We start from the raw sequence: 21,094 nt of genomic DNA, 5'->3' as shown, positions 1-21,094 counted from the left end.
ATCTACTGCAGTTGATGGGTTCATTGTAGCTGATGCTTCATACAGCAATACTTCTCTATATGGGGCACAGAATCCTAGGTTAGAAACGATGTCAATCAGTTCTCTTGATCCATACTTTCTGTGTAGATGAACACCCTGACCCGTTTGTATGGGCGAGACAAATGATCTAGGACGAACAGCAGCAATGATAGCATGCTATATACTGATTGACCTTCTTTGTATTTGATTATAATTTTTTCGGTTTCAAGATTTCATCAATTAACATACGAAGATAATCTGGAACAAGCTCACAATTTCCAGAAATGACTTGCTCTGCTGAAGGGAATACCTCACAATTGTAAGCTTTTGAACGAATGTCAATTCGAATTATCAGAGCAGCAGTTTCTATCAGTCTTCTAGCATCTTCAGCAGGATCACTTTTTCGTGCATCATACCATTCATCCGTTAAAATATCTTTCATGCATTCAATGAAACACACCACTCCACTCTTACCTATCTTATCAACTATTGTTATTTGATTTCCATAATGGTTCTTGAGTTTCTTCTTCAAGTATTGATTACCGTAATTAATACCAGCGTTTTCATAGCTACTCATAATTGACGTTAATTCATCAATAGAATACTGGCATTCATCATTTTCTTCCAAAAACTAGCACAGTTTGATAAATGCTATTGACTTTTCCTTATCCATTTGTCGTCCCTGTAGTGTAGTTGTTCCTGGCTTTGCACTGCCTGGCCTCAAGAAGTATTTGTAGCATGTACGATGGTACCGTCCCTCAGCTGCGACAAGGTCAATGACATTGGACACTCGGAGAAGGACCTCTCTCCCCCAGTTCTCATTTCGTTTTTCAGCACTTGTGCGAATGTTGTCAACAAATTCTAGTGTTTCCACGACACTAAACTCATAAGAAGTTGTCTTCCTAAATTTTCTCACATCCACAGCAATTTTCTTCTCGCAAAATATACACTGGGATTTAAAATCGAACTCTTGCCTGATTTCAAGGGTCGTGTGAAATTTTTTAGGTGCGGACTCCAAGCGACGTGTGTAGTCTTTTCTACATTTCACATGGACAACAACGGAGCTTGTTTTTCAGTAATTCTTTACATTATCCTCTTTTGAAGTACTACTCTCAATTATTTTATCCAAGCCTCTAATGACGTGCACAGTTTCACACCAAAACAGTTATTGCCAGTGGGCTCGCACAATATGCAAAATTTCGATTTGTCTTCCATTTCTGTGCCTTTTCAATAGCTGAATTCGCTGTGTTTCACTCTACCCGAAAAAAAATAGAAACATTAATGGTCATACAGTACTAAACCTTTTATAGTATGTATGTATTATATATTATACTGATTTGTCACATACGGGAAAAAAGTACGCCTGCAGATGTAAGTATATATATAATATATATATATATATTCAAACAAAGATACTATGGCAGTGGCATGTCATAGAAATGTCCTTTTTGTGTCATTTAAAAAGACAAGAAAATTCTGCAGATGATTTATTTAGATAATAATTTTTTGATATACCAATTATTTTTCCAAATAGCAGGAACGGGAATATTCCTGTCAACTGCAAGTAACGGAAAATTTAAAAAAATAAAGGCACATAATTTCACATAATTGCTGTTAGTACTCAAGAAATTTATGTAAATAGCTTCTACAAGTATCATACAATAAAATCTGATGTGTATTTCAATTACAAATTCAACATTTTACCCTTTAGGAGCAATAAATGAGAAAAATTGAAAATTCCAAAATGGCCGCCATTTTGTGGCCTTACTAAAAAACCCGTCACTGGATTTTTTGGGACTTTTTGGATGAAGATAACACAATTCACCTCTACATATTCCCATAGTTTCAGTTTGTCATTCTAAATTTTGAGGTTAAACCCTAATTGTACTGTACTACAAGGCCTTAAGAGCGGTCAAAGAAGAGCAACACACCTTAGCCACTCCCACGGGAGCGTATCTGATGGCATACAGCCATCCTGTGTATAGTAAAATTCATTCAATCATTGCATCATTCATCACATTTCAAGGGAACTTTGAATCCCAAACTTTTTCTTCAACTCTAAATTTATCCTTTCCTTCCCAGCCTCTCCTACTTACTGGGACTGTCTCTATAATACTTTATCTGTCGCTAAAACTTTTCCTTTCTGGCCCAGTTGTTAAATTGGAGCCGCATGGTATGTTCCAGAAAGAAATCCTCCATCCATCACAGTTACGGGCTGCTAAGAAGCAAGCGCCCGTGTCAGTATACCTGGCTTTATCTATCATCATCAATCAACCCTACCACTAACGATCAATGGTTTTTTCCTGTGCTCTAGTAATTAACAATGGTATTTCAACTTCATATAATTTTCGCTCTTTTTCCTGTTATTCTCCTACGCTACTTATTTCGATTTTCCTTACTGGCTATCTCTGACTCGCCAATACTCGCTGCTATCGATCTTTTCGCCTAGTGATGGGTGCCTTATAGGGCTCAAAGAGGTTTGTAACCCGGTCTGTTTTTCATTTCAATTTTTCACGCATTACATTCATTATTACACCCATATGATCAAATAAAGTGCATTTTCATATCTTCATATCCCTAAATTTCACCTTCCACTGGCAAATATTCGATATGACCTATGAACTGCTCTATGAGCAAGAGCCCGTGCTGGCATAAGGCCAGCTTAATCTTCAACAACAACAACAACAACGGGGAAAGAAATGAAGAAGCTCAGTTTCAGAGAAAACTTTGGGGGAAATGAGCATGATAATGAGAGCCAGGTTGAATATGATAGACTTGAAAGCTATGTTCCAAGGTAAATACAAGGACGAGTTTTGTGATATCTGCAGAGTGGAAGTGGAGGAGAACAGAACGGAACATTTATTCTTTGTAAAACCTTACAGAAAAAAGAACAGGACATTGGAGATCCCGAGATCCTCTAGCGGGAAACGGGGGTAATAGCTACATAAGCATAGTCCTAAAATAAAGAATTTTGTTAACCTAGGTAGCACTGGTTGACGGTTGTCAAAGCCAATAACATGGCACTGCCTCAGTAACAAAAGTTACAAATTACAGAGTGAGGATTAAAAGTAAAATAAAAATTTATTGTCTATTTGGTAAATTAGAAACTTCTCGAACTTTTTGGGGTTCTTGTTGCATAAAAAGGATAATGGGCAAGGATTAGGATTAAAAACATTTTGAGGTGGTATTAAAGAAAGTAAAGCTGAAGACCTTTAAAATAGTTTTTAAAAAGCCGGTTTGAATCCAGTCTCATCTTAAATAATGTAATAAACAGTATGAAAATGAAAGGGTATAAAGTGAACTATTTTAGATAATGTAATAAACAGTATGAAAAGGAAATGGTATAAAGTAAAACTGCAGCCTACATGCCGTAAGAAAGGATATAAAGAAAACCAGAACCAAGTTAAAAAGTTCTGCATCTTACGTAAATAGTACAGTCTGACCGCAAGTTGTTCTGTGGATTGGGCGCTTAGGAAGCAGAATCAGAACCGAAAAGTTGAAGAACAAGAGGTGCCGTTTCAAAGGCTATAATTTCAATAAGGAAGATTACCTCTGTCGTTCTCGTAGTCTCGTACATGTGTCGTTGTCTATTCGTGTGGCGATAGTTGTAGTTTTAATATTGATCATTCTTCGTGATCTAGGTAAGTAATTTTATTAAAGTTTTATCAGTTTTGCTAATCGCGTGAAAAAGCTGTGTTGGAATAGTGTAAATGATTAAATTAGGTAGGTACGAATTCGTAAGACAAACCGATCCGTGGGGGTAGGGTATTGGCTCTACGCCTTTTCAATACCTAGCCTACTACCTTATAGCTAATAGGTATTTAGGTAGAACTGCCTTGGTCCTAAAGCTTTGGATGTCATTTGTCAGTCCTCTTATCCATACCACTTAAACTCCATGTACCTAGCTAGGTAGACCTGGCCTGGGCGACAAGACGGCATTTGCATCTTTCTCCTCTTGGCTAGAGTACCTACCCCAATAGACTAGGTAGTACCTAGGCTAACCAACATTATCTTTGGTAGATCAATATAGGGTAAAACACCGCATGGCCTGCAGCAGGCCAATGACTATCAATGCATGCCACCCTCCGAAAAAGTACATTATGCCTAGGTAGGCTAACACGTCCTGACACTGGAGATGGGCATCAGTCGCGACTTCTTGTTGGTGAGAAACGGAGCTAAAGACCTCTACTCTCCTTTCGAAGTAAGTATTTTCTCCAAAGTTAGAAATTAAGGCCAAATTTAAAGCATTAAACAGAGGGTAGTGAAAAGGGTGTCCAACGCAGTGCAAATCTCACCAAAACACTTTCGGAATTTTTACTTACGCTTGAATATTTTAGAAGATTGACGCCATCTCGATGTTTGCGGAGTCGCTTGTGTCAATGAACTACCCATTTCTTGTGATAAATCCGCACACCACTTGTACCACAGACGCTGGGGCACTTCATCACAACAATCGGAAAACGGTTTCTCATCGGCTTGTTTGTTAGTAAACAACTGTTTTTGGTGAGAAGAAGACGACGAAGAGCTCTTCGATAATTTTTTAAATAAATAGTAAAACATCAATATTTACATATTTATGATTAGGGTAAAACATAAAGCAGGCCACGCAAGGCCAGCTACCATCAGTGCAAGCCACCCTCCGAAAAGTACATTATAACGCGTCCTGACACCCGAGAGGGCATCAGTCGCACTTGTTGTTGGTGAGAAACGAGCTAAAGACCTCTACTCTCCTTTCGAAGTAAGTATTTTCCCAAAGTTAGAAATTAAGGCCAAATTTAAGATTTAAACAGATTTAAACAGAGGGTACTGAAAATGGCGCCCACGGCATGGAAATCTCACCAAAACGCTTTAGAAATTTTACTTACAACTAAAAAATGTTTCGAAGATGACGCCATCTCGATGTTTACGGAGTAGCGTGTCAATAAACTAACCATTTCCTGTGATAAATCCGCACACCACTTGTACCCACAGACGGTGGAGCACTTTTATCACAACAATCGAAACACGATTTCTCATCAACAACAAGCCAGGCGTAAACAGCGTTGGGTAGCAAGATGACGAGAAGCGTGCTCTTGGCTAATTTTTAAATAAGTAGTAAAACATCAATATTTTACATATTTATGATGATTAATTTGAAAATATTCGTTATTGAAAAAGTAACTCGACTCTGACTCAAATTTAAGTAATTATTTTTCTGAATTAGAAACGTTCTTTTCAAGTCTGTATTCTGACGTCACGAACATTGACTTTCGTACCTATTGTAAATAATTGCTATTTACTCAACTGTTTCATGCAGAACAGTTTTACCAGTTATTCATGCAGATTGTTATCAGCTATACATGTAATTGTTATAATCGTAATGCGCTATATATCTTTATTATTTACTTTTTGGATATATGAAGATTGTTTTACTGCGGATTATCGACCGTAGTGTTTGACGCAATCGTTTCGGTCCATGGGCCATCTTGTCTGTTTTCGCACCATAAGAAATTATGGGGGCCGAATTTGCAATGACCAGAAAGTCGTTAAAAGAGGAAAGTTAGCATTGAGGGGCATATGTTTTGACTGAGAAAAATAAAAATTTATTCAATAGCTAGCTTGTAAAAAATACTTGGATTATAAAAACTTGATTGACAACTAAGCAGCATGTCTACTAGGTTTTCAGAGACAGTGCAAGCAGGTTTTTGGGCAATACCTATTTCTGTAACGAACACTCTTACAGAACGAGATTTTGCTATAGTGCATTACACCCAGTGCCGTAATTTATAAGGGTACGTGAATCACTAATTCGTAAAGAATAACGACACTTGTCCTTGTACCAAGAGACAAAAACTCCATTATGCAGAAATGGATACGAACGCGTATAAAGCTCCACTACCCTCTCCCCAACCCCCCCTCCCCCCCCCCATCCCTTTTCTTCTTTTCGTTTCCTTCCCCGCCTTCCTTTCTCTTTCTCTCTCTCTTGTTGCATCGGTATGTGTTTGACCTCCAAACTGGATAAGACTACACACAAAACGTTGAAATTGGTGAAATTAGGCATGTATTGGAAGTATATATACATAAATATTAAAGCATTTTATCATTATGCATTACTATGACAACTAGAATTCATGGAAACAGTTATAACCTGTTAAGCGTTCACCCACGTAATAATACGTTTAACGCGATCTACTCGGTAGCGCCTTCAACGGGATATTACGTTCAAGACTTTAACTGTGCTTGTCAAGTCGTCAGCCCCGTAATAATACGTTTACTAGATAGAAAGTGTAGGAACATCATTGGTAACACTCTCAGCACATGGGAAACTTATTTCCAGCCTGGCAAAACTCTTTCTGGTGGGTCGCTTATGCTAGAAAACTGCCTGTCCTGTTGGTTTTCTTTCAATACGCTTCGGGCGTTTATCGAGACAAATTGGATTTAGCGGTCTTTCACAATGAATGTCCAAAGAGGAGGCATATTTCTTTAGGTGAGATCAATCAAATACTAGATGAGGAGTGTGATATTGATAACAATATTTGATGATGAGAGCTCTAGTCTGAACCTCCAGTGATGATACAAACTTTTCTTCCAATTGCGGGATGAAGAGACTTTTTTTTCTTTGACCGAGGACTGGACTCCGAGAGAGAGAGAGAGAGAGAGAGAGATGAGAGAGACGAGATGAGAGAGAGGAGAGAGAGAGAGAATTTCCAACAGTTAATTACAGTATGAATAACAAGCATAAAAATCAATATTAACTTTGAAAAACTATCATCAGTGCTATGATCCCTCCCGATTACAAAAAAAAAGCGTGACGGTACGTTAGCAGCGAGCTCATCAGGGGAGGAACGCTTAACAGGATAATGGAACGGCGTTATGTGTGAAGCCTCCACTAATGTGGCAACGATGATTTTGCCAGTTTCTTAGCATGCAAACATTAAAGCATGCAAACATTAAAGGTTAAATTTATTTCTGGCATACGATTATTTAAGAAATTCAAAATACTAATAAAGACTGAAATCAATGAAAAAGGCTAGCAAAAACAAAAAAAGCAAAAACAAAAAAAAAAAGCAAAAAAAAAAAAAAAAAACGTAGTCGTTCCTCTATGCACTTTTCCGTATTCGTTCCTCTATGGTTTTCGGCAGCCGATGTACGAAAACGTTTAGAAAACATTTGATTTTATCTATGTTAGAAATATGTATTTTTGGGCGGTAATTGGTTGCAAAAAAGGGATAATATACATGAATTAAATCAAAATTTTTAAATACAATGTAAATTTAAACTAAATAACGAAGTAGTAAACAGTGTTTAGGGAATAAAAACTTTGCAGTTTCGTCGGTCTGTCGTCGTCTGCTGTTTGTAATTGTGTTTATGGCGCGCGCGCTTAGAAACCAGGAACAGCAACGGGTTTAAAGTGCAATGTGGAGTGAACTGAGACCAAAATGTGTATAATAACAATCAAATAAGCACTGTGGAGTTTCAGTTGTGATGGCAGTAAGGATAAAAAAAAAACAAAACCGACGATTACAAGGTAAGAATTGAATTCAGTTCCAACCATAACCCCGGAATAACAAGTTTCATACTTTCACAATATAGGCAACAAAATGTTGTTTTATTGTGCTGATTACAACTGCAATCTTGAGTAAGATCAATAAACGTTACATACATACGCTAACATTGTTCAAAATGAGTGCTGGGAAGGCTGGGGAAGATGGTGTCCGTCACTGATGAGAACCGTCCATGAAAAACGTAGCCGCCATATGGATTTCAAAACTGCTTGAAAACATATTTTACGAAGATCACATGCTATTTTAGTTCGTATGGGGCTTTCATATATCACAATATGTTGACGAAACTTCAGTCTTTTAAATGGTATGCTTAGAGTTGCAATTGTATTCATGTTTCACCAATTAAATATCGAGTGAATAAGACCCGTTCTACCGTGATGAGGGTTGGCCTGTACGATGTTTCCCCTAATTTGAAAATATTTGTTATTGAAAAAGTAACTCGATTCTGACTCAAATTTAAATAATTAATTTTCCGAATTTTGGAACGAACGTTTTTTAAGTCCTGTATTCTGACTTCACGACATCTTGACTTTCGTACCTATTGTAAATAATTGCTTTACTCAACTTTCTTGCAGAACAGTTTACCAGTTATTCATGTAGATTATCAGCTCTTCATGTAATTGGGTATAATCGTAATGCTCATACATATCTTTATTATTTACTTTTTGGATTATATGAAGATGTACTGCCGGATTATCACCGTAGTGTGGACGCAATCGTTTTTCGGTCCCTGCACCTCTGTTCGCACCATAAGAAATTATGGGGCCGAATTTGCAATGTCCAGAAAGTCGTTAAAAGAGGAAAGTTAGCATTGAGGGGCATATGTTTTGATTGAGAAAAATATAAATTTATTCAATAGCTAGCTTGTAAAAAATACTTGATTACCAAAAATTGATTGACAACTAAGCAGCATACCTACTATGGGTTTCAGAGACAGTGCAAAGCAACGTTTTTGGGCAATACCTATTTCTGTAACGAACACTCATATCAGAACGAGATTTTACTATAGTGCATTACCACCCAGTGACGAAATTTATAAGGGTATCGTAAATCACTAATTGTAAAGAATAACGACACTTTGTCCTTGTACCAAGAGACAAAAAAACTCCATTATCCAGAAATGGATACGAACACGCGTAAAAAGCTCCACCTACCCTCTCCCCCCCCTCCACCGCTACCCCTGTCCTTCTTCCTTCGCCTTCCTTTCTCTCTCTCTCTCTCTCTCTCTCTCTCTCTCTCTCTCTCTCTCTCTATCTCTCTCTCTCTCTGTTGCCAATTTGCTATGTGTTCACCCTCCAAACTGGGTAAGACTACACGCAAAACGTTGAATTGTTCCGATACGTAATACAAACCATCGGTCCTTTAACAATAGGAAGTAGCTAGCGGCAGCTGGAACGGTCGTAAGTTTCGAACAAGGGGAGAACGGTAGTTAACTGATTGTCGCGCGACTGGGAGGTAAACAATCACTTTTGCTTCGGCCGCGGGTGTGAAGGACGTGTTCGTCATCGCTCTCTGCCCGCTTCATCGTCGTATGCTTTGTTTATATTGTGTTTTCTACTAATAGTTTGGTTGACTTGAAAATGAAACTGTAAGTACACTGCTTTCATTTTCATTACTTAATTATGAACCAACATGGAGCTATCGCCGTAGATGCGGCGATTTCCTCTCTTCGTGAATTGAACCCTTGAATTATGTCTCGGTGCCGAGGGCGGGGCGCGCTCTCCGCCGAGTCATGTATTTTGGGCGGAAGTGTGTAATTGAGAAATGTAAGTACTCTTTTCATTATATTTTTGCCCTGTGCGTTCGTTGCCGAGAGCGTGATGCGCTCGGCACGAGCCGCTTATTTTGTATGATAGAATGCAATGAAAGTGGATTCGCAATTGCAGTATTCTTTTCATTTTCATTTATTTATTTGCATCAATTTTAATTTGGATCAATTTCCGCTCTTACCCGGGAATTGATCCTTACGATTTATTTTCTGTGAAAGTGAAATCGCAAGTGCAGTACGTATTCTGTTTCATTTTCACATATATTTTATGATAGCATCATATTATTACGGATCAAGTTTCCGCTTTTACCGGGAATTGATCTTTTCCCCTTTAAGTTCTATGAAGTGAATCGCAAATTGCAGTATTCTGTTTCATTTTCATATTACTTTTCACTGCTGTGCGGGGGTAGGGGAAGCGAAGGTCTGCCAGGAAGTCGTCGGAAAGCTCTCCCGCGACTCCCTTGGTATCCGATTCTTCGTCTTCTTTCCTGCCCCCCGCTCAGCTTCCTCGTTGTTTTATTTTGGGGTCTTCCTTGCGTTCGGGGTGGGGCATGTCTTCCCCCGTGCGTGAGGAACCCCTCTTACTAATCTATCTATGCTGCCACAGGTGCTACATCCGTGGGGAGAGACGACCTTGGACAGGTTGGACCACTGCGGCGGCAGGGCGTGCCTAGCATCCCCGGGCTGCTGTAGCGTCTAGCGAGGTCTGGGGCGGTCTCCACTACTACTCCACGGGCGCTTATGCTGCTCCCCCCCGCTTGGTCTACACTCCCCATGCTGTGTCGGTGACGCCGTCTGCCGCTACTAGGCCGGTTGCCGCCGTACGAAGGGGGGTATGCCGCCGCCGCTTGTGTTCTTCGTGTTACCTGCCCCAGACTTCCGCTGTTCCAGCAGCTCGCCCCTGGACCGGCCGCCAGTAACCAGGTTCCCGCTGGCTGCCTCCGATGATTCCTTAATACGAGACGATGGCTGGGCCTGCCGTACCTGCCGCTGATGTGGTTCCCGCTGCTGGCTTGGCTGTCCCTTCTGGGTCTACCGCTGCCGCTGTTCCTGAGCTGGTTGCTGTACCTGTCGCTCCTCGTTCCTGCGCCTGTCCATGCTGGTCCTGCCCACGGTGTATCTTCCCCAGTCCCAGGTCCTTCCGGACAGGTGCAGTCGGGCCGTGTTGCTTCGGCAATAGCCCCGGCTCCGGCCTGGATGGAGGACCTGACGACTGTCCTGCGTTGAGCTGACGAGAAGAGAAGAAGAAGAGAAAGTGTTCATCTTCGTCTGCTGCTGCCTCTTCCCCTTCGACTTCTAAGGCCTATAAGCCGAAGAAGAAGAAGAAGGCTGCCTCCCCCCCCTAAGAAGTCTCCTTCGGGAACCGGGGTGGGACGGGGGGTCCTTCTGCTAGTCCTCCTGCTCCTTCGGGAGCGGGGCCCGTCTTCCCTTCCGTAAGGAAGAGATAGACGGGGACCAGAGGAGTACCGGTTAGCGCTGGTACTTCCTCGCCTGGTGCTAGCGGCGATGCCGCTACGCCAGGTTCCGGCTCGGTCTCTCGTTCGCGAGAGATCCCGAGTGTACGCTCTCCCTCGGGAGACCGTGCAGCCAAGTTTCGGCGCCAAGACGCGGCACGGAGCAGAAGGCTGGTGAGAGCCGCTCAGGTGACTCTCGCCAGGCCAGCGGCCGCTCTTGCAGCGACCAGCTGGTAACCCGGGTTTCCCCCCTAAGAAGGCTCCTTCGGGAACTTCTAAGGGCTCGTTCCACTCCTGTGGGACGGGGGGGTTCTTCTGCCGGTCCTCCTGCTCTTTCGGGAACAGGGCCCGTCTCCCCTTCCGCAAGGAAGAAGAAGACGGGGACCAGAGGCGTACCAACTACCACCGGTATTTCCTCGCCTGGTGTTTGCGGCGTTGCCGCTACGCCAGGTTCCGGCTCGGCTCTCGTTCGCGAGAACTTCCGAGTATATGATCTCCCGCGGGAGAGCGCGTATAGCCAAATTTTGGCGCCAGAGTTTGCTCGGCACCAAGTACGTGGCACGGAGCAGAAGCTGGTGAGAGCCGCTCATGTGACTCTCGGCAGACCAGCGGCCGCTCTTGCAGCGACCAGCTGGTAACCTGGTAGACTTGACTGTCTGACCAGCCACGAGCTGAGGCTGGAAGAGGTTACCCCCTCCCGATCGATGGTGCCAGCCTCGGCTAGTACCAGCGGTATGACGCGCCGCGAGGACACGCACCGGTCTCACCGCGACAGTGGTCTCTGCAGGTCTCCTGACCGCCACTCCCACAGGGACCGGGCGGATAGGGGGACCAGCAGCAGCTCCTCTGCACACGATCAGGGGCCGCTGTTCTCGGTCCAGCCGTTTCCCTGGGAAACGGCTCGACTAGGCCTGCAAGTGGCGATCGCCTGCAGCCCTCCAAGCCCGCTGGTTCTGGCCAGCGAGCGAAAGAGGAGCGTCATGTCTTCCTCTCCCGTGCCTGCAACTTCCTCGTTTGCACCAGAAGAGCGAGGTACGTCGGGTGATCGTGAGGGGCATACCCTGCACGATCCCGTCACGACGCCGTAAGTACCAGGTACGATCTTCGGATCCGACCAGGAGTACGCGCAAGTGGCAGGAGGAATCCGAGAAGGGTCTATTGCAGTTCCTCCTCCTTAAGGGGGAGGTTTCTCGGAATGCTCTGTTCGAGGGGCTGGACGGTCCTACTCTGCAAGATGCTATGACTTCCGAGATCCAGAGGAACTTTGTCGAGGTTTATGGCGCTGATTCGTCAGCGCAACGACCTCGGGGAAGGATTGCCGCTCCCACCAGCAGAGCCCACGTCTCGGCTCGAGTCGTTTTGGGGCCTGAGAGGGAACCCAAACCGACGGTGGGTCTGCCGCGATCGGAGCTTGCCGATTCTGTCTTGAACCAGTCTCTCGTCTCCGGACAGGAAGGCTCTCTCAGTTCTGGCCGGTCGAACAAGCTACTTCCACCTCCTCTACTGCGACAGCGGCGTTTCTACGTGTCTTCGGACACCGTATATAAATACTCCTTCTGTCCTCCTGAGAGGTTTCGACCTCGACGAGGACTGCAATGAGTCGGAGGATGGTATCGGTTCTCTCCTGTCAGGTGTCGATCAGCCCCACCCAGACGATGTTCACAGTGGCGGCAGACCCTTACCTACAGTGAGAGTTCGTAACCCCATCAGATAGGTTCGAACCTCCTCATCAAGCCTCAAGCCTTGTTTAGAGATATCACGAGGAAGTGCATTTTTCTCTTGGCCCTCGCGACTGCCAAGAGGGTCAGTGAACAGCATGCATTAGATTCTCGTGTGGGATTTAAAGGAGATTCAGCAGTTGTCTCTTTCCAACTTCTGTTTCTGGATAAAAACGAGAACCCTTCTAGACCTTGGCCCAGAAGTTTTGAAGTTAAGGGACTTTCTCCTCTTGTCGGGAGAGAGTTAGAAAGGTCTCTTTGTCCAGTCAGAATTCTGAAGTTTTATCTTCAAAAGAAGAATCAACTGCAGGGTTGCTGTCAGAGTCTCTGGTGTGCTGTGAGGGACCCGAAGAGACCCATGTCAAAAAAACGCACTAGCGTTCTTTGTTAGAAATGTGATATCGGAAGCACACATGAAGTGCCAAGATGAATCCTTGAAACTGCTGAGGGTTAAAGTGCATGAGGTACGTGCGGTTGCAACCTCTCTATCTTTCAACAGGAATATGTCGATGAAAGATATTTTAGCAGCAACGTACTGGAGATGCAACTCTGTGTTTGCTTCCCATTACTTGAAGGATGTCAGAGTGATATACAAGAGATGCTTCTCTCTTGGTCCGTATGTATCAGCGGATACTGTGCTGGGACGAGGAGCTGATACTGATCCTTAATGAGTTTAGTTTGTTTTTACAAGTTTGGTGTTAAGTTTTTAGGGTTGTTTGAAAGGATGTTGGGGATAACTCCTTTCAATCTCAGTACTAACCCGGGTGTTAGGATCGGGTGATCGGGATCAGTGTTGTGCTCCTTGATGATGCCATTAGGCAAGGTGTTTTGTCATGTAAGTGGATGTGACCCCATTGACAAAGATCCTCAGGCTCTGTCGAGTAAGCGGATAAGACCCCATTGACAGACCCACAAGAACTCTTAGCATGAGGTCACTACCTCGCTGAGGCTCTTGAGGCAAAGCAGGCTCCTAGGCAGTAGCCATGAAGTCTTCCGCCAAAACAGGTAGGAACCAAGGTTTTTGATATATTACCTACAACGTATGTTGTCTTCCTGTCTTTTTTTTTTTTTTTAGCTGTCTCTTATCCACCACCAAGGGTGCCAATCAGCTAAGTATATATCTGACAGGGAAGTTGAATGTACAAAAATGATATTGTTATGTTACAATAAAGTTTTGTACATACTTACCTGGCAGATATATACAATTAAATGGCCCACCCAGCCTCCCCTCAGGAGACAGGTGGAAGAGAAAATCTGATTAGAAAACGGGAATGGTTCCTATTCCTGCCACCCAGCGGCAGGGCGGTAGATCACCTGACCTACCTGTAGCGTGTGCTGCGAAATTAGAATTTCTGTCGGGGACAACAGAGTCTATAGCTAAGTATATATCTGCCAGGTAAGTATGTACAAAACTTTATTGTAACATAACAATATCATTTTTTGGTAGTCGCTGTTGAGTCCTCAAAACCTTCGCGTTCTCTGATGAAAAGACATGGGATTTGGGTGATGGATCATCCTACATTGACCAACAGAAAGGAATGGCATCTTGGTTGGAATTTGGTCGTTTATAAACAATATGACGGTGCATATGTGCATAACCAACACTTCTTGCAGTTTTGACGTAGTAGATAAACTGGGTATTAACGTTCAAGAAGATAACAGAAAGTGTCCTTTTATCCCAAGTCCATTTTACTCTATTATGTGTTATAATGTTTATCATTATGACAATACGTGGCCACAAGACCAGATAAGAGAATTCTTTGACATTAGTCTGGTCACCATGGAGCTCTGGATAGACCATGGAAAGGGGTAATCCTTGGAGACTTAACAGAGATTACCAATAATAGGTTTTTACCTACCGTATATTTCGGCGTATAAGTCGACCCTTTAGCCCAAAAAAACAAAAAAATCATGCCAAAATTAGGGGGTCGACTTATCTAACGGTAACAAAAAAGTTAATCTTATTATTTTGGCATATCGGTACAGGAATCCAGGCTTTACAGTTGGCTAATAACAATGACAGCCTTGTTGAGGTAACTATGTATGTATATATCAGTATTAAAAACATTTCACACTGTAATACGACAATAATAATACATTAGAACATCCATTACCTTAAATAAAATGAAACAAATCAAAGTAACTTGAAGAAACCCCAATCGCACAGCAAGTGTAAACATTGCGTAGCTATTTGAGAAGGATGCGTTCACTCTGACAGTTTTGTATTTACCGGGGTATTGTTCAAAACATTTAGGTGTGAAATCTTTATTTATCACTTTAAATCCCCTTAAACCCCAAAATTATTTAATAGTAAATATGTATTTAAAATCCTTCAAAATTACTCGAGTTATCGTCACTTGCATTAAACAATTCATCAGACAAATTATCATTCACGGTTTCATCATACGGATCCCAGTTTGAATCTGGTGAATCAACTGCAGGTTCGTTTTCACTCAAATGAGCCAGTTTATGCCATTGAAGAACCAATGGTCAAGGAATATTCCAACATAATAATAAAATACCGGCACGTCGTTTTAACAACCCAATCAAAACATTAACTTGAGTGGCAGTTTGTACATACATATATACGTAGGCCTCTTATGCAGCGTTAGTTAGCGCTTTGTTTGTTTACATTACACTCGAGTAACGTATCTTTCGTTTCGTCATTTCTAATCATATTTGCCAAATTCATCTTTTATATATTACACAGATTTGTTAATATACCGAGTATATTACCTGTATTTCTCATGGTAAGTAGAGCAACATATGTACCGTAATAACATTCAGGTTATTTTATATGATACGTTTTACACTGCTGCTTATTTTGAGCCTATGGTTGGCCTCACATTTTATAGGTCGACTATATACCCGATATTAGTTAAAATCATAAAAATTTACTCAGAATTGGGGGGTCGACTTATCATCCGGTTGACTTATACGCCGAAATACACGGTACATCAAAACCTGTTTTCTAATTTCATTTGTCTTCTTTACCCTTTTCATTTAATTGTCCCATTCTATTACATATTACTCCTTTCACCTTGGATCAGTTTTCTTATTTTCTTTCCTTAAATCTTTACCTGAAAACCTGTAAGGACAGCCATCTGACTATAAACCCAAGAGGGCTTCAAAGGGAAATCAGTCTATGGGGAGAGAGAGAGAGAGAGAGAGAGATGGAGAGAGAGAGAGAGAGAGAGAGAGAGAGAGAGAGAGAGAGAGAGAGAGAGAGAGAGACCATATACCAAAAAGCAGGATTGAATTTGTTCCATGCTTAAATATTCAGAGTTCAGAAGACAACAACTGACTGCACTAGGTAAACTATTCCACATAGTATTAGTTATCACCAAAATAAAACTCCTAGCAAACTGAGTACTATGTATAGTATTGAACCAGATGCTAGAAAATGACACCTTGTTCGCAGCACAGCCTTCCTAGTATTGGAAGCAAAAACAGCTAGGTTATAGTCTTTCAACTGTTTTACCAAAATGTTTCTATTACACTCCCAGGACAAATGATGTCTATTTTACCCCCCCCCAACCCCCCCCCCCCCCCCCCCCCCCCCCCCCCCCCCCCCCCCCCCCCCCCCCCCCCCCCCCCCTTGTTTTCAATGATCATTTCAGTTTGCTTTATGGAAGATTCCTTTTCCTTAAAAATGCTTTATATCCTCTATTAGCTGGAATTGTGCTTGGCACTGGGACCAATTGCAGTTAAAAATGGTCATTTAACATTCACTTGCTTGTGCTTTATCACTTGTGAAATTTCCACAGTACTTTCATTAGCACTTTCCAGCCACAGTATGTGATGTCACAGCTGGCAATCTGTTTCAGCTGAACCTTATCAAGTTTAAGTACTACTGTATTTTGCTTCTATTCCGTATAAGAAACTAGAGTGTTAACTGTCTCATAATTTAGAACTTCTCTTACGTTGGAGATGGTGGGTCTTTAGATAAGTGCGTTATATCTGTAGACAAGTGCTCACAAAAGACTCAGTCATTTTAGTTATAGCAGTTGGGAAGTTTTGTTTATGGGAATATCTGCCAGTTTTAGTAAAGGTTTCTAGAGTGAGAGTTCTGGTCGTGTCATAAGGAGGAACAGACTTGCACCACCAGAGAAGAAATGGTTGTCTTTAAAGGATCTTGTAATTTCCTGGCTGACAACTGTTGCTTGATTATACCACATATTATAACTAGTTAAAAATATGGTAGTAACATTAGATTATACTTTACAGAAAAATGAAGCTGAAACGCACTCATGGTAAAGGCCGCAAGTGGAAGAAGGGTCAGAGCTGTGTTTCAAATCCTGAAAATTCTAAACATCGTGAACTTGCAAAGGGAAGATTTTTTCAAAAGATTGAAGGTGAGTGAGAATTACTCAATTGTTTCTTAAATACTTATCAGGTTATGCATTATATAATATAGATTTTTGGTTTTAGAATTTGGTAATTTAAATTAACTTGTGCATTGGTATGTGCATAGATACATAAATAATTTTGATAATTCATGAAAGTCATAAAGTACTAGTATTGTACAGTAGTTTATGATTAATATAACTGCACCAGCAGAATTCTTAAAAAAGTAAAAATAAGTGTGGTAAGTAGCGCATAGCACCATAATTGACATATATACTATTTTTGCAGTTGACTTAGTTCTTTTAAGAGTATTTGATATATATTTTCAAGAATGGTACGTATTTTGGAATCGAACAATGAAAAATAGCCATATCTTCTCCCAGGACAAAATTAACTTAGAAGTGTCACAATAGAAAAATTTAGTTTTCAGTTACTCTTCCATATTTGGGACATTACTTTGAGAAAGTTTTGTTTCTTTTACAGTACAGATGCTCCTCTAATTATGGACTTTCTGAGATACGAACAACCGTGATAGTAAATTAAAACTGAACTTTACTGTATTATTATCAGAATTTGCTTAATGCAATTAGGTTTTATAGTATATCAATTAGACTAATGAAAAATCAAGATACAAACAACTGTTCAAAACATAACTAGTTCATAAATAGAGGAGTGTCAGTACTTCATCAGGTTTTCTGAATAAAGTAATTTGTTTCCTGTACATGCACACAAATTAGAATGGGCATTTTCATAATTTTTTGTTCACCTGCCTAATGCACGATTCATGCCTTATTAATCTATTTTTCTTTTCAAAGATGGAAGAAATCTTTTGTAATGACATTAAAAACAGTCACTGGTATTTTTAGAACATCATGTTACTATATTATTGCGTAAAACTTTTCCATTTAGCAAAATTAAAGAGAAGGAAACGAAGTAATAAAAAACATCATACGTACATTACTAAGTAGATATGAGACATCTCACTAGTAGTATCGAATAAACATAGTCCTTATATTATCATTTCAATATTAAGTTGAAGGTAGTTGAACAATTCCATTATTAAATTATACAGAAAACATTGGAAACTCAAAAATGTTATCAGAGAGAAAAAAAATTATACCTTAAACAGTGGGAACCATGTGACCTCACGTTATTGTTTTTAATGTCATGATGTGCACGGGAATGGCATGTCAATGTGTCATTTATTGGTCCAAGAAACACCCTCTGCTCAGCGAGAGACAATTAATGCACCGCACTCGATGCAAGTTCCTGTTAGAGAGAGATCAAGAAAGCTTAATATACCAAAAAGAAACATAGATGAACCAAACTGTTTAGAGAATGGCAAAGTTTAGAAAATGGGACTAGAAGTGGAACTCCTCGAAGCAAGACAATACAGTTGGGTAAATGTTGCTGAGCAACATTCATATGTGAACATGGAATTCTAGCGCCTCATGATAATGTGGAACCAGGAATCATGACTACCTCTATGACTGTGACTGGTGTCTGATGAAGACTTTAGATAGAAAGGGAGAGATTTTTAAAAATACACTTGAAACTTTTGAAAGGTGGCTAATGAATAAGCAAGCCTACCTTTGATAGATTGGAGATTCGGTTAGGCTTACTTTAATTTTTCTTATTTTTATTTGTGTCCAGTGAATACCACTGATAGGGAGAGAAACAGATTCGTTGATGCATGCAATTTTTTCTTCAAAACCTAAATAATCCCTCCATCCTCCTCCATTACAGCAACACTGCTCCCCCCACATCTCAGACTACTCCGACAACCTAAATAATCCCGCTTTTGATAATGGTTATTTTAAAATTCCCCTCACCAACAACCGAAGCCTTAAAATGCATATGTTTATAGAAAATTTTCTGCTCAAAATCCTTTTTCTTTCATTCTCAAAATATTTGCATAAACTCATGTTACACCCTGTATGATTGTTGCAGCTTTCAAAGAACATTTCCCTGAAAGTCACCTTTCATATTTCCTATCCTTTCAGCTACTTATAATAAGCTTATGGCATTAGGTCTAGGTATACATGTGAAACTAATTTTAATGAATTTCTTTTTAGAAGAAATGAATAGCTACAGAAAGATTAACCCAATTAAGCTTTTATGAAAGTATGCCTTTCTTAATGTGTTCATCAGCTTTGACTTCCACAGCTTTCCAACGTGTCCAGATGAAAGAAGATGATATGCAAGGAATTAGATTTAAAAAAAAAAGAAATAAATTGTTTTTTGTTGGATTCTGTATGATTGCTTTTTGAATTGAGATAGCTAGATCTGAGTAAATTATGTTAAGCAATTATGAAAACATGGCTAGTGAAAAAAGAATATAGGTAGTCTCCAGTTATTGGCAGGTGTGCCGATAAGCGAAAATCGCCATTAACCGAAATTCAGCGATTTATGGCTCCATAATGGCGCTTATGGCACCTGTGCTAGGTATGTTATGGCGCCATAACTCTGTTATTGGTGCCTTATAACGCCGATAACCAGAACTCGGCCCGTTACAGCACCATAAATCACTGATTTTATGGCGCTAGACAAGTGCAATAAAACCAGATCACTGATAACCGAGTCCACCAGTAACCGGGGACTTCCTGTAACGGAAATAATCAAATAAAGCAGATTGATATATAGATATTGTCGATTTAAATATTAATTCACATTACATATCTGAGAGAGTATACTGCTGAAAATAGACCTAGACTAATCAGGTGCCCAAATCAGAAGTCACATTTAAGCCCATTAAATATGTCATGCAAATTATTTTATTGATCAAAGCACAAAATCGATTTAATTACACTTTGCTATTAAAGAATATTGAAAGGTTTAATGTATTATTTATCGGCAGTAGGCAATGAACTGATGACACCCCAGTACAGTACAATATGTTGGGTCAAGACTCGAGCGGTAGCAATGCCAACTTCAAAGTGCTTATGCTGTCACAAAACTTTAGTTGAGAATAAATTAGAATTCATGGACTCATGTTTATATATTTTCCTTACTTTGCAAAATAATTATCTTTGATATGTTGAATAAATCTACTTAATTCTAATTTAATTTATTTCAAGTACATATAACGTCTTCGAAAGGAAATATTATTTATTGATAAGTAAATAATCTGCTGCATATGGCAATATTTCCATAATGAACTGTGAATTGAGAAACTACACCAATTTTTCGTGGGCTGACATTATAATTCACATATTAGCTTTTGCAAAATTCCCATCTTTGATTTGATATTAAATATATGGTGAACAAGAAAATTCACAGGTAATTAATCAGGGATCAGTATTATACATCATATACAGTGCTCCCCCACTTATATGCAGGAATAGTTCTGGAACCTGCCGCGGAAATGCAGAAATCCTCTCTGAAAATGCTAATAAGGGGCTTATAACTGCTAAATACCCAGTACCTCATAAACTAAAATGCTTATGAAAATGCTTATAAGGGTCTATTTCAACATTTCACTACTTAATTTGATAGATAAACAAAAAATAGCCTAAACTTATCATACTAAACAATTTAATATCATTTCAAACAAAAATACACCCCAAACCATCAACCCAAAACATCTTATGACATCTTAAATTAGTACCCTTTTACAACTGTTACTCTTAAGTATATGCTCCCCACAAAATGCTTATAACAATGATTTAATAATTATGAAATAATAATATTAATGTAAACGGCAAAATATCCATAAAATGTTTAATACAAAATAAATAAATCTGTCTTAAAGAATGTTTAACAACTAATTAAGTTACTCTCTCTGCTGTATACGTAAGAGAAACCATTTTCTCTCATAGTATTGAAGTATTAAACTTTTTAAAATTATCATTAATTCACTTCTTTTATTATAACAACACTGTTTATTCATAAATTGTTTTTTTCTTATTTGTGTGTGACTAATAACAAGTTTTTATGATAAAGATAATTTACTTTGTACTTATGGTAGTAAGTAATCTCTCTCTCTCTCTCTCTCTCTCATCTCTCTCTCTTCTCTCTCTCTCTCTCTCTCTCTCTCTCTCTCACAGGGTAATTTAAGATGTATTTGAAGTTATATTACTGTAAAGTTTTAATGATACAGCATGTTTTACAATATATTTAAGATATTTGCTAATTATTTTCATTTTATTTTCCCATATACTTTTACTGAAAAAAAATGAAAATAATTAGTGAGTATTTTAAATATTGTACAATATTTTCTATCATAAAAATCTTTACAGCAATATC

The 21,094-nt window shown here is 40.0% G+C and overlaps 1 pseudogene; it reads left to right on the top strand.

Moving 5' to 3' along the window:
- Nucleotides 1-3,495: 3,495 nt before the first annotated feature.
- The window catches only part of LOC135200676 (RRP12-like protein), a 192,522-nt pseudogene continuing 174,923 nt past the window's right edge, over nucleotides 3,496-21,094 (top strand).

This window comes from Macrobrachium nipponense, chromosome 27 (genome assembly GCF_015104395.2).
Source record: "Macrobrachium nipponense isolate FS-2020 chromosome 27, ASM1510439v2, whole genome shotgun sequence".
Lineage (NCBI taxonomy): Eukaryota > Metazoa > Arthropoda > Malacostraca > Decapoda > Palaemonidae > Macrobrachium > Macrobrachium nipponense.
Note: the sequence above shows the minus strand (reverse complement) of the source record. Positions and strands in the feature narration are given on the sequence as shown.